The sequence below is a fragment of the Gorilla gorilla genome, chromosome 3, assembly GCF_029281585.2.
Source record: "Gorilla gorilla gorilla isolate KB3781 chromosome 3, NHGRI_mGorGor1-v2.1_pri, whole genome shotgun sequence".
NCBI classification, from domain to species: Eukaryota; Metazoa; Chordata; class Mammalia; order Primates; family Hominidae; genus Gorilla; species Gorilla gorilla.
In genome coordinates, this window is record NC_073227.2 from 120,321,767 (window position 1) to 120,333,820 (window position 12,054).

Consider the following 12,054-nt stretch of genomic DNA (forward strand, 5'->3'; position numbering starts at 1 on the left):
TGTCCAGACTGCAAAGTGGCGCAGTTAATGTGAGCCCTCACTGTGTGCAGGCACTGTGCTGAGTGCTTTGTGCACATTATCTCATTTAATTTTCAAATCTTATACTATAAACTTGTTAACATTATAATCCCCATTTAAGGAATGAAGTAGAGGAAGCTCAGAGGTTAAGCAACCTGCCCAAAGTCATAAAACCAGTAAATGGTAGAAGCAGAGGAATTCAAGTCCATTTGCTGTATGACACACGTATTAACAATTCCATCATTACGTATGAATTTCTTTCATCCAAAGACTTTCCTGTTTTTTTTTTTTTTTTTTTGCCTACTAGTGCTTCTGGGCTGCATAAAGATAAAAATCTCAATAAATAATAGTTATTTTGAAGGGCCTACAATGTGGTGAGGTGCTCAACTAAATAATTTATTTGTAGTCTATTCACTCTTTACAAACCTGAATGGGAAAGTATTTTTACCCCCATTTTACAGATGAGAAAACTGACCCCCAGAGATTAAATAACAATACACATTGTACACATGTTTCAAAATATCACTTGTACACTTAAAAATTTTTTTAGAATCACATGGGTCCTATAAATATGTACAAATATTACATATCAAACTGTTTTTTAATTAAAAAAAATAAGGACAGAGTAGGCATTCTAGCTCAAATCCTTTTCCTTTTCTTCTTTCTTCCTTCCTTTCCTCCCTTAGCCAACCCTCCTTCCCCATCTCCTCTATCCTTCTCTTTCATTTGGCCTACTGCTTCTTAGGTGACAATAAGAGTGAATTTAGAATGAGGCCTTTAGGAATGGGATATAGGTCAAGGCACTGGGATTCAGAGGAGACAAGGGGTAAGCACTTTGCTAGTGTAATTGTAATGTTTGGAACTCAGTTAAAATGTTCACCAGACTCTCTGGTGCCCTGATATACCCACATAGGGGCTTGTGTGATTGAGAACTAAGGTTTTTAGACATTTAGTTTGAAATATAATTAACTGTGTATATCAAAGTTTGTAATTTGAGACTAATAATTGAGAATAAAATTGATGGATAATTAAGTAAAATAAAATATATCTTAGACATAAAGAATAAGAGACCTTAGTGGTCATTCATAATTTGTTTCATTTTTATATAAAAATTATTTGCTTCCCATCACAAAACCTGAGTGCTCATCTACTTGATGACTTATGACACGGAACTGGAGTTACTTATGTCAAAGCTCTACTTTGTTTTTTTTCTTCTTTTGAGATGGAGTTTTGCTCTTGTTGCCCAGGCTGGAGTGCAGTAGTATGATCTCGGCTTACTGCAACCTCTGCCTCCTGAGTTCAAGTCATTCTCCTGCCTCAGCCCCCAAGTAGCTGGGATTACAGGCGCTTACCACCATGCCTGGCTAATTCTTTTATTTTTAGTAGAGATGGGGTTTCACCATGTTGGTTAGGCTGGTCTCAAACTCCTGACCTTAGTGATCCACCTGCCGCGGCCTCCCGAAGTGCTGGGATTACAGGTGTGAGCCACTGCACCCGGCCCGAAGCTCTACTTAGAAGGACAGCAGTGCTGTATATTCAAGACAGAGCTTTTCTCTGTGCCTCAAAAACCAGTCGAAAAAGAGCGTTGCAATATTATGTGTTAACTGTTCTGTGGACCAAAAATGTTGGTTATATTGATGGCAAAACCTGAAAGAAATTCACAACGCAGAATTAGGTAGATACTGCCCCCTCTCCCTTGGAACTTTATATATTCCACATTTTTACTAAAATGCTTATGATGCTGTTTCACGATTTGTTTATATCTCTGCTCTACAACTTTGAAATGCTTGAAAGCAAGGTTTAGGTCATATGTTTATCTTTGTAACCACAGAGTTTAGCACAAATTATGTCCTCAAGTTTACAGATTTAACTAACCATAGTCAGGGACTCAAATTTTGTGTAGCCAGGCATATGTTCTAAACCAGAAATTGTCCCAGTGTTTTCCTCACTTCACTTAGGATCACATATTTTTTTTTTTTTTTTTAATACAGAGTCTCACTCTTGTCACCTAGGGTGGAGTGCAGTGGCACGATCATGGCTCACTGCAGCCTCAACCTTCTAGGCTCAAGTGATCCTCCTACCTCAGCCTCCTGAGTAGCTAGGACTACAGGCATGCACCATTACCAGATAATTTTTATATTTTTTTGTAGAGACAGGATCTTGCTATGTTGCCCAGACTAGTCTCCAGCTTCTGGGCTCAAGTGATCCTGCTGCCTCAGCCTCTCAAAGTGCTGGAATTACAGGTGTGAGCCACCACACCTACCCACTTAGCATCCTGTACAAATTTTACTGTTAAAGAATTTTATGTTTTAATAGACTTCTACCAAGCAAACTACAATTTTAAAAATAATCTCTGGCTTCTGTTCATTGTTGATACATACATATACAATACTGGTTGAAAAATTCCAACCAAGAATGAAGAAATGTGATGTTTTGGTTAGCCTTGGTAATGCTATTGTGGTTAACTAGTATTCTTATTTAACCATGTGAACTACTAAAGTATCATTCAACTTCATTTTTTAACTGTAACATTTATTTTAAAGATTTATCCATATTGATATAGCTAAACTTAAGCCCATTCTTCCTTAAAAACATGCATTAGAATGTCAAACCTCTAATACAGGTTTAGTGGTTACACCTGGGAAGAGAGGAGGGAAGAGATGAGGGTAGATATGTTTCTATTTCTGTAATGCTTTATTTCTTTAAGAAAAAATCTGAAGCAAATATGGCAAAATATAAACCTGTTAAATGTGGCTGGTGGGTACATATCTATCTAATTCATTTTCTGTATGTTTGAAAATTTCATACTTTAAAAAGTGAAACAGCTGATTTCAAATGCCTCTTTTAAACAAGCACCCATGTAAAATGGCATTAATACATTTACTTATTTTTAAAAAGTTAAAAAAAACTTCTAAGATTGAAAACATTTGCCCTTAACTTTAGAAAAACTTTAAAAACGTCAGAGTAAATATAGAATTCTAATTATAGACAATAGAAAAAGACAGATCAAGAGAGATTTGAAGCTCTCAAAAATTGAAATTTTGATATTTAAAGTTAAGATTTCATTAAAGTCTATGCATCCTAAATTACCACCTGTACTTAGACAACTCAATGTTTAGTGTAGACATTTGTAAATTCCAGACACTCACACCCAACAGTCTGCTTTACAGTTTTTCTCTGAGCCCCATATGATCCAAACGAAAGTCATGGGCCCCTGCACTGTCTTTAATGTAATACACATAAACCTAGTTCTCTTATTTCAGTGACTGGAGTCATGCAAGTCAGAAACCCAGGGAAGTTTCTTAACTGCCACGCCTTACAATGTTAATATTACTTCATCACGTGGGTTTTTTTTTTACAGCAGTCTTTTAAAGATTATGTCTATTTTATGAAGATTATTTCAGTTAAACTAGCACTATATTCATAAAGCTACTTAACCTGGCATACATAAACAGAGGCACAGTCAATATGTGAAAGTCAACACTGTGAAACGCTCATCCTTTCCTTACATTACCTCACCTACCCTAAATGAGTCATGACACCTGTCATACTGACTAAGTGAATCCCTAGGATAAATATTAATGAAGCTTAAGTTTTTAATATGTGTTTGTACAAGTTTGAACACTTTGTCCTTGCTGTCCAGTGGAACATCTTGTATACTCCATATTGGAGACTGCAACTCTATACTGTGGTCAGAATATTTTTGAAACTCAAAATGATTATGTTTCTCTTTCCTCCCTATCCTTCATATATTAACCTTCCAGAGACTTCCTATTTGCTCTAAATACGAAGACCAAAATCTTTAGCATGGCGTTTGGTCAAGTCTTTTCACAATTTGTCCTCTATCTCCCTCTTCAGCCTCACCTTACCAAAATCTAACCCTTGCTCTTTGATACAAAGATATGAAGAAATGCACCTCCCTATGGTTTGATCGTAGCACTTATCTCAGTTGTAATTTTACTTGCATATTTTATTGTTTGTTTAGTATCTACCTCCTATACCACAAGCTATGTAAGTTATTTTAAGAAGTAAGCAATCAAAATGAGAAAGAAGATAAAGCAATTTCTCAAAAGATTGATATTTTCACAAGACATCGGCCAATGAACCTAGATAAAAGATCATGTGCAAAAACACCAAAGGGTCAAACAATGATGGGAAAATATAAAAAATAATATTTGTTGTTTATAAGAAGAAAATAGAGGCTTTAAAAAACATTTCCACTTTTTTTTAGGCTTTTTAAAATTAGAAAAAATAATAAAAAATGGCCATAACTTTATTTTGGAGAAAGGCTCAGACCCACCACTTTGAGCTGATGGTATAAAATTATAGATGACAGTGACAAAACTATTCAATGTTTATTTCTTTATCAGTATTGCCATTTAGATATGCTGATTGTGAAATATTGCCTAGCTATTCTTTATAGTTGTTCTTTATAGATTCTTTATATATATATATATATATATATACATAAAATATATATACATACATATTGGCCATACATATATATATGGCCAAGATGAATTATAACTTTAGGAACAGAAAAAATTAGCAGATGGATTTTATAAACCAATAAAATATATATATAAGTATATACATATGTATTTAAGGAACTGCAATTTGCTTTTTAAATTAAAAAATTAAACTAGTTTCAAACCTACAGAAATGTTGCCGGAATAGAACAAAATTATTTTTTTATTTTCAGACAGGGTCTTGCTCTGTCACCCAGGCTGAAGTGAGACGGAGTGATCATGGGTCACTGCAACCTTGACCTCCTGAGCTCAAGCTATCCTCCTCTCTCATCCTCTCAAGTAATTGGTGCCATCGTGCCCAGCCAAATTTTTAATAGTTTATAGAGATGGGGTCTTACTTTGTTGCTAAGGTTGTTCTCAAACTTCTGGCCTCCAGCAATATTCCTAGCTTAGCTTCCCATAGCGCTGGGATTACAGGTGTGAGCCACCTTGCCCGGCTTGAACAAAGCAATCATTTTTGTTTGGATGATTGCTTAATATTTTACTATGTATATATATTTATTGCTTCTCTCTCTTTCCCCCGATCTGATGTCCCTCTACTCCCTAAATACTTCAGTATATACATGCCCTAAACTGGGACACTCTGCTATAATAGTAACAATATACTTGGGTGCCAATAAGAAAATCAACGTTGATAGAACACTACCATTTGAATCCACAAACTTTGATCATATTTTGCCAACTGTCCCAATAATGTTTTCTTCCTCTTTTTGGTCCAGTATCCTATACAGGAAATTGCATTGCATTTAGTGGTCATGCCTCTTTAGATTCCTTCAATTTGGAACATTTTAGTATTTCACTCTCTCTCAAGTCCCTGGGTTTTAAAGAATGGATTCCTTTTATTCTATGGGACAACCCTAAACACAGTTCTGTCTGATGTTTCCTCGTGACAAGACACAAGTCATGCATTTGTGGCAGGAATATCACAGAAGTGATGCTGTGCTCTTCCTAGTGCCTCATATCCGGAGGCACCACACAATGTTGATCTGTTCCACTGCTTGATCTTGGGTGCATGTTTATGTTAGTGTTTACTAGATTTCCAAAGGCTCAATTTTCCTTTAGACCAATTTACATTTGAAGGCAAGACTTCTAAGATTTTACACTAATATCCCGTTTCTCATCGAGTTTCCCACACCAGCAATTGCATTCATTGACAATTTCCACCTGAGCCAACCATCATAATGAGGGTTGCCAAATGGCTGCTTATTTGCTTCTTTCTACAATTATTAGTTGATACTCTACTATAACAATACATTTCTCTTCTCACATTTCTTTATTATTTATATTAGTGTGGATTCATGGATTCCAGTTTTAGTTACTGAGTTTTCATTTGATAATATTATTATTTATTGTGATGTGGATATTATCCCAGATTTGACCAGTTTTATCCCTGTTAAACTGGCTTCTGTATCCTTTTGACATATCTCCATCACTCATTGTATATGTTTTTTAGAGATAACAAAATGCACCAGGTACATTTTTTCATTCCATATTCCAGCCCTGGCATTAGCCATTTCTTAAAGGACCCTTGATTTCTTTTAATAAAGGATAATATTCATTAAAGGAATGAAACAATGACCTGGGTCACCTGGAGTTAGCCATTTCTTAAAGAACCCTTGGTTTATTTATTTATTTATTTTTTGAGATGGAGTCTTGCTATGTCACCCAGGCTAGAGTGCAGTGGCACGATCTCCATTCACTGCAACTTCTGCCTCTTGGGTTCAAGTGATTCTCCTGCCTCAGCCTCCCGGGTAGCTAGGGTTACAGGCATGTGCCACCACACCCAGGTACTTTTTGTATTTTTAGTAGAGACAGGGTTTCACCATGTTGGCTAGGCTGGTCTCAAACTCTTGACCTGAAGTGATCCACCTGCTTTGGCCTCCCAAAGTGCTGGGATTACTGGCGTGAGCCACCATGCCCAGCCAACCCTTGATTTCTTTTAATGAAGGATACCATTTATTAAAAGAATGAAACAATGATCTGGGTGCTCATGTTCATCATTACCGAGGTGTCATTGCATTGGGAATTTTCAGTAGAAAGAGCTAGGAAATGTTGTATGTATATACACATGTACATGTGTATGTATACAAGCATATGATTGTAACTATTTTTATTTATGTACATGTGTATGTGTGTTTGTGTGTGTGTGTGTGTGTGTGTGTGTGTGTTTTCATACCTGACTTGATGCTGATACTTTTAATTCTAATCGTATACCTTGGGGTTCTTTTTATTTATTATGTATTTTTATTTTTAGAGACACAGTCTTACTCTGCTGCCCAGGCTGGAGTGCAATGGTGCGATCATGACTCACTGCAGTCTCGAACTCCTGGGCTCAAGCGATCCTCCTGCCTCAGCTCCCCAGTAGCTGGGACTACAGCCATGTGCCACCATGCACAGCTAATGTTTTTTATTTTATGTAGATTGGGTGTCACTATGTTGCCCAGGCTGGTCTCAAATTCCTGGCCTCAAGTGATCTTCCCACCTCAGCCTCCCAAAATCCTGGGATTACAGGCATGAGCCACTGTGCCCAGCCAAGATTCATTTTAGTCTGCTTCCTTTACATGGTGCAAATTCCTTCTCAGATATTACAAAATATAGTTTTTAATATCTTCACCTCTTTCCTTTCTTCCCTCTTCCTTCTTTCTTTCCTTCTTTTTTTCCTTTTTTTGCTTCCTCCATTTCTTTCTTTCTTCCTTCCTTCCAAGACATAGGGTCTTGCTGTGTTGCCCAGACTGGACTTGAACTTCTGAGTTCACATCATCTTTCCTCCTTAGACTCCAGAATAGCTGGAATTACAAACATGTGCCACTGCGCCCAACTGCAGTAGTCTTCTAATTGGTTTCCCTGCTTCTTCACTTGCTCCCATATGGCCAATTCCCTATATAAAGCTAGAGAGATTTTCTAAAACATAAATCATATGTCTCTTCTCTGCTAAAAGTGTGCCAATGGCTTCCCGCTAAAGTTAGAAAAAAAAATCTTTGAAACTAAAGATTGGACTGTCTTAAAAGCAAACAGACTATATAACAGGCACATGTCTTAATTTGTTTGCTATAACAAAATACCACAGACTGAGCAATTTATAAACAACAGAAATTTATTTCCGACAGTTCTGGAGGCTAAAAAGTCCAAGATCAAGGTACTGGCACTGGTGCATGTTAAGACCTGCTCCCTGCTTCCAAGATGGCACCTTGTTGCCATGTCGTCATGTGGCAGAAGGTGGAAAGGCAAGGCTTTCTTCAACCTAGAGCCCTTTTTAATAATGGTTCTAATGCCATTTAGAAGGGCAGGACCCTCATGACTTAATCACTTCCCGAAGTCCACATCTCTTAATACTGTTGCATTGAGGATTAAGCTTCAACCTGAACTTTGAAGGGGACATAGCAGCATAGTAGACTTTTAATAAATATTCACCAATTGAAAGAATAAATTAGAATTTCAAAACAAATTGAAAATGAAGAAAGTAAAGGTATACACTCTCCCATCACACCCACATCCAAACAGAAGATGCTCGTAGATCTAATACCAGCATTTTCAGAATTGGATTACTTTGCTATTGTCTCTATTCCCACCATGGATCATGCTCCCATCATATCTTCAGTATTGCTTGCATTTTCACGATAGTTCCCTAACTGTTATTTCAGTTTCTGCCCTTGCCTCCCTTCACTCTATTTTCACAGAGGCCAGAATAATTTGGTTAAAAAATGCCAGATCACATCACTTCTCTCTTAAAACCCTTCAGTGGCTTTCCGTTTTACTCTGGGTAAAAGCCAAAGTGCTTTAAATGGCCAACAGGCCCTGTATTCATTATCTGTTGCTATGTAACAAAGTACTCAAAACTTACTTGCGTCAAAACATACATTTATTATCTCACGGTTTCTGTGGGTCAGGCATCTGGGCCCAGGCTCTCTTGTATGGCTGCAATCAATTTATCAGCTGGGGCTGAATCGTTGAAAGGCCTGACTGAGGGAGGTTCTGATTTCAAGCTCACGTTGCTGTTGTCAGGCTCCGGTGCCCTGCTGATTGTTGGCTGGAGACATCAGTTCTTTGTCATGTGGCCCAATCCATACGACTGTTTACAACATGGTAGCTTGCTTCCCCCAGAGTAAGGGCTGTGTGTGTGAGGGAGAGAAAGACAGATATTCCCTAATGTCTTTTGAGTCTTTATACTTTTCTATGGCATTTATTGTATCCAATATCTCATGTGTTTTACTCATTGTCTGTTACCTCATTTCTCTATCCTCATTACAATATAAGCTATAATAGAGCAGGACATCTTGCTTGTTTCACTGACTATTTTATCTACAGTGATCAGAACAGTGTTAAACACATTCAAAACAAATACTGAATAAATGCAATCATTTCAGAAAAGATTTGAGGAGTCTCAAAAACAGACATCCATCTGCTATGAAACCCTGTAACATACAGAATTATTGTAAAAGGCTGTAGTGTATTCATGCAACAGAATCCAGAGATTACTGTATAGGAAGAAAAAAATTAGAACAGTCCTACCAAACATACACCAAAAAACAAACAAAAATTCAACAATATACAAAGAATATTATTAGTATTTAATATATATACGCGTAAACACAAAGACTGTTATACAGATTTTGTCATATGTGGTTATGTATAACCACCAATAATCACCAATTTTCAAGTTCAGTTCTTGGTCTTGGAGTCAATGATAGATCTGTACCCTTCATGACAGCACAAGAGACCTGGGTTTTTGGGGTAGATGCAGCATTCCTTTCTTCTCTTAGAAATACATTGCACCTGAAAGGGAAAATGGTCAACCCCACTGTATTTTTTCCAGATTATGAGCTCCTCCTTAGAAGCCAGCCAAGCATGCCCAGATGATGGGTTAAGGCTACTGAGCTTTGCATGGTGCTAGTGCAGTTTGCGGTCTTGCTGTATTTCATAGTTGCCCCACAGAATTTATTTCCCTGTCAGCCATGGACAGCTGTATGAATTGACATCTCAGAGGGTATCTGCCAAGTCTCTGGAAATGCTAATGCCCATGCTGATTAGGTTGGACAATGTCAACTTGTTCTCGGCATCAATCCATTGAGCTACAAGCTTCTCATGATGGGAAAAGAGGGCTTCCTGAAGAGAAGTAGACAGCATGCTCAAACTGCTAAGAAGGGTGATGACAAAGCTCCTGCTAAGGCCCTGGTTCTTTTAGGAATTATCCTCATATTGTCAGCTCAGGCTATGGTTTGGGCTGTGAGATCTCATCTTCCTTCATCTTCTGTGGACCCACTGGCTTGCCAAGACCTCTTTAGGAAGGAAGCAGTCTGAAGAAGTGCAGTCTGAGGGTCTGTCATTTCTATAGAAGCAGCTGGAGATATTGGGAAAATGGGCCAGGATTGTGGCTTCTCCAGACTTCAACAGAGCAGGACAGGAATTTTCCTCTGCTCCAAATCTCAGCCCCTCACCATGTCCCTGCCTAAACAACAAACACATACATTCTTTTTTTCACTTCCACTTTTGCTTCTGCATCAGTTGTTTTTCTTTTACAAACTGTCAAGATCCTATTGATCAGCATCCAATTCATTTAATTATGCAATCCAGTTATCTTGTATCACCTAGAAAAAGTACATATAAGACTGTCTTAAAATAAAAGACTAGTGACAATAAAGATTTTTTGCCCAACAGAGGCCATTGAAGGATATACTTCCTCTTTAAATCATGTGAAATTCATCGTGGAATGCTTTTCTCATAGAATATACTCATTTCTTTCATATCTGAACCACAGCTGAAGTAGTAGATTCCCATGCTTTTCCTCCTGTCTCATTTTTCTTTTTTGCAGCTCCTGGCCACAGTGGGAGCCATGATCTCTCTCCTTTACATGTGGCTGTGTTCCCAGAGCTTTCATTTCCATGTGGCACATTTTTATGCTCATTTTGGGTACCCCAGTGCTCAGCATATTGTTGGGCAAAGATACGTGAAAGGTAAGGTAACTTTGTTTCTCTGGTGCTGTTCTACTGGGGGAAAAGAGGTGGGAGAGATTTGCTGGTTAGAGTTCTAAAAGTAATGGCAAAAACCACAATTAACTTTGCACCAACCTAATATATCTGTAGGCTTACAGGTTTTAGCATTAAGCAGTTACTTGAGTCCGTGTTTAAAAATATAATATCTTTTGTTTACCTAGGAGCTGGTGTAGTGAAGGATGAAGAGAAGGCAATGCATTGGTTTAGGTAAGATGATCACATCTGCCCAAAAGCAAAGCTTCAGAGTTACCTGTTCAGAAAGTACAGGTTGAGCATCCCTTATCCGAGATGCTTGAGACCAGAAGTGTTTTGGATCTTGGATTTTTTTTATTTTTTTATTTTGAAATATTTGTATTATACCAACTGGTTGAGCATCCCTAACCTGAAAATTCAGAATCTGAAATGCTCCGGTGAGATTTTTCTTTGAGCGTCATGTTGGTGCTCCAAAAATTTCAGATTTTGGAGCATTTCAGATTCAGATTTTCTGATTAGGGATGCTCAACCTATGCTGAAATAGAAAACCTTATAATTTTGGTGCTCTTTCCCTAGAGCAAAAATAAGCTAGAGATCTTAATATTAAAGTCTTGGTACCCTTTTTACTTTTTCCACTTGGTGATGAGGTAGGAGTACTGGTGGAGCTATGGAGAGGGTGGGGCCAATGCATTTTAAAACAGTCTACACAATGTAAGCAAAGAGCAGATTAGATTCAAAAGAGCCAAACTGGGGAAGGTGGACCAATCTAGGTCAAGATTCAGAATATCAATAAGTTTATTAACAACGCTCTGTGTTAACGTTACTTTGGTTATTAAGGTTTTGAGCTCTTGACTATAAAACATACACTAATTTGAAATTTACAAACTGGGCTACATGTTAGAATCACCTGGGGAGCTTCTGAAAAATGCTGATGCCCAGCTCCAGATTGATTTAAATAAGCAGAAAATGATTCCTAGGTGAGTGTAATATGCTGCCAGCTCAAACTACTCCAGAAGTCTATAATGGTTAATAAAGTAAACATGAACCAGCAGAAGAAGGCATTTCAGGAACAGATTCTAAAGCTTAAAATCGATATTCTGATAAAGTTCACCTGACAACAGAAGAAACACCTTTGAGAATCAGGAAGGGAGTGACATGGTTCCAAAGTGGCAAAGTGTCGTTGGTGATTAACTGCACTTGGCCGAAGTGCTTGCCACTGGGAGTATAGTCCGTACACCCAGAGCATTGGCATCGCCAGATGGGCACTTGGTAGGAATGCAGTGTCTAAGGCCCTAACACAGACCCACTGAAGTAGAATCTTCATTTTAATAAGTTCCTGGGGTGACTGATATGCACTCTCCGATGTTGTAGCCAACAGTCACAATGTGGCCATATAAATGTAAATGAATTAAAACTAAATAAAATCAAAATTTTAGTTCATAGTTGCACTGTCTACATTTCAAGTATTCAATAGCCAGTACTGGCTACTGTACTGGACAGTGCAAATATAGATTGATTCTATCTTTGGTAAAAATTCTACTGGA

The 12,054-nt window shown here is 37.7% G+C and overlaps 1 long non-coding RNA gene across 4 annotated transcripts in view; it reads left to right on the forward strand.

The window, feature by feature from the left end:
• Positions 1-12,054, forward strand: part of LOC134758348 (uncharacterized) — an 81,949-nt gene that overhangs the window by 57,046 nt on the left and 12,849 nt on the right. For all 4 annotated transcript variants that reach the window (XR_010133442.1, XR_010133439.1, XR_010133441.1 and 1 more), the window contains 2 exons: positions 10,357-10,498; positions 10,699-10,744. This is a non-coding gene — a long non-coding RNA (uncharacterized lncRNA). The remainder of the gene's footprint in view (positions 1-10,356; positions 10,499-10,698; positions 10,745-12,054) is intronic.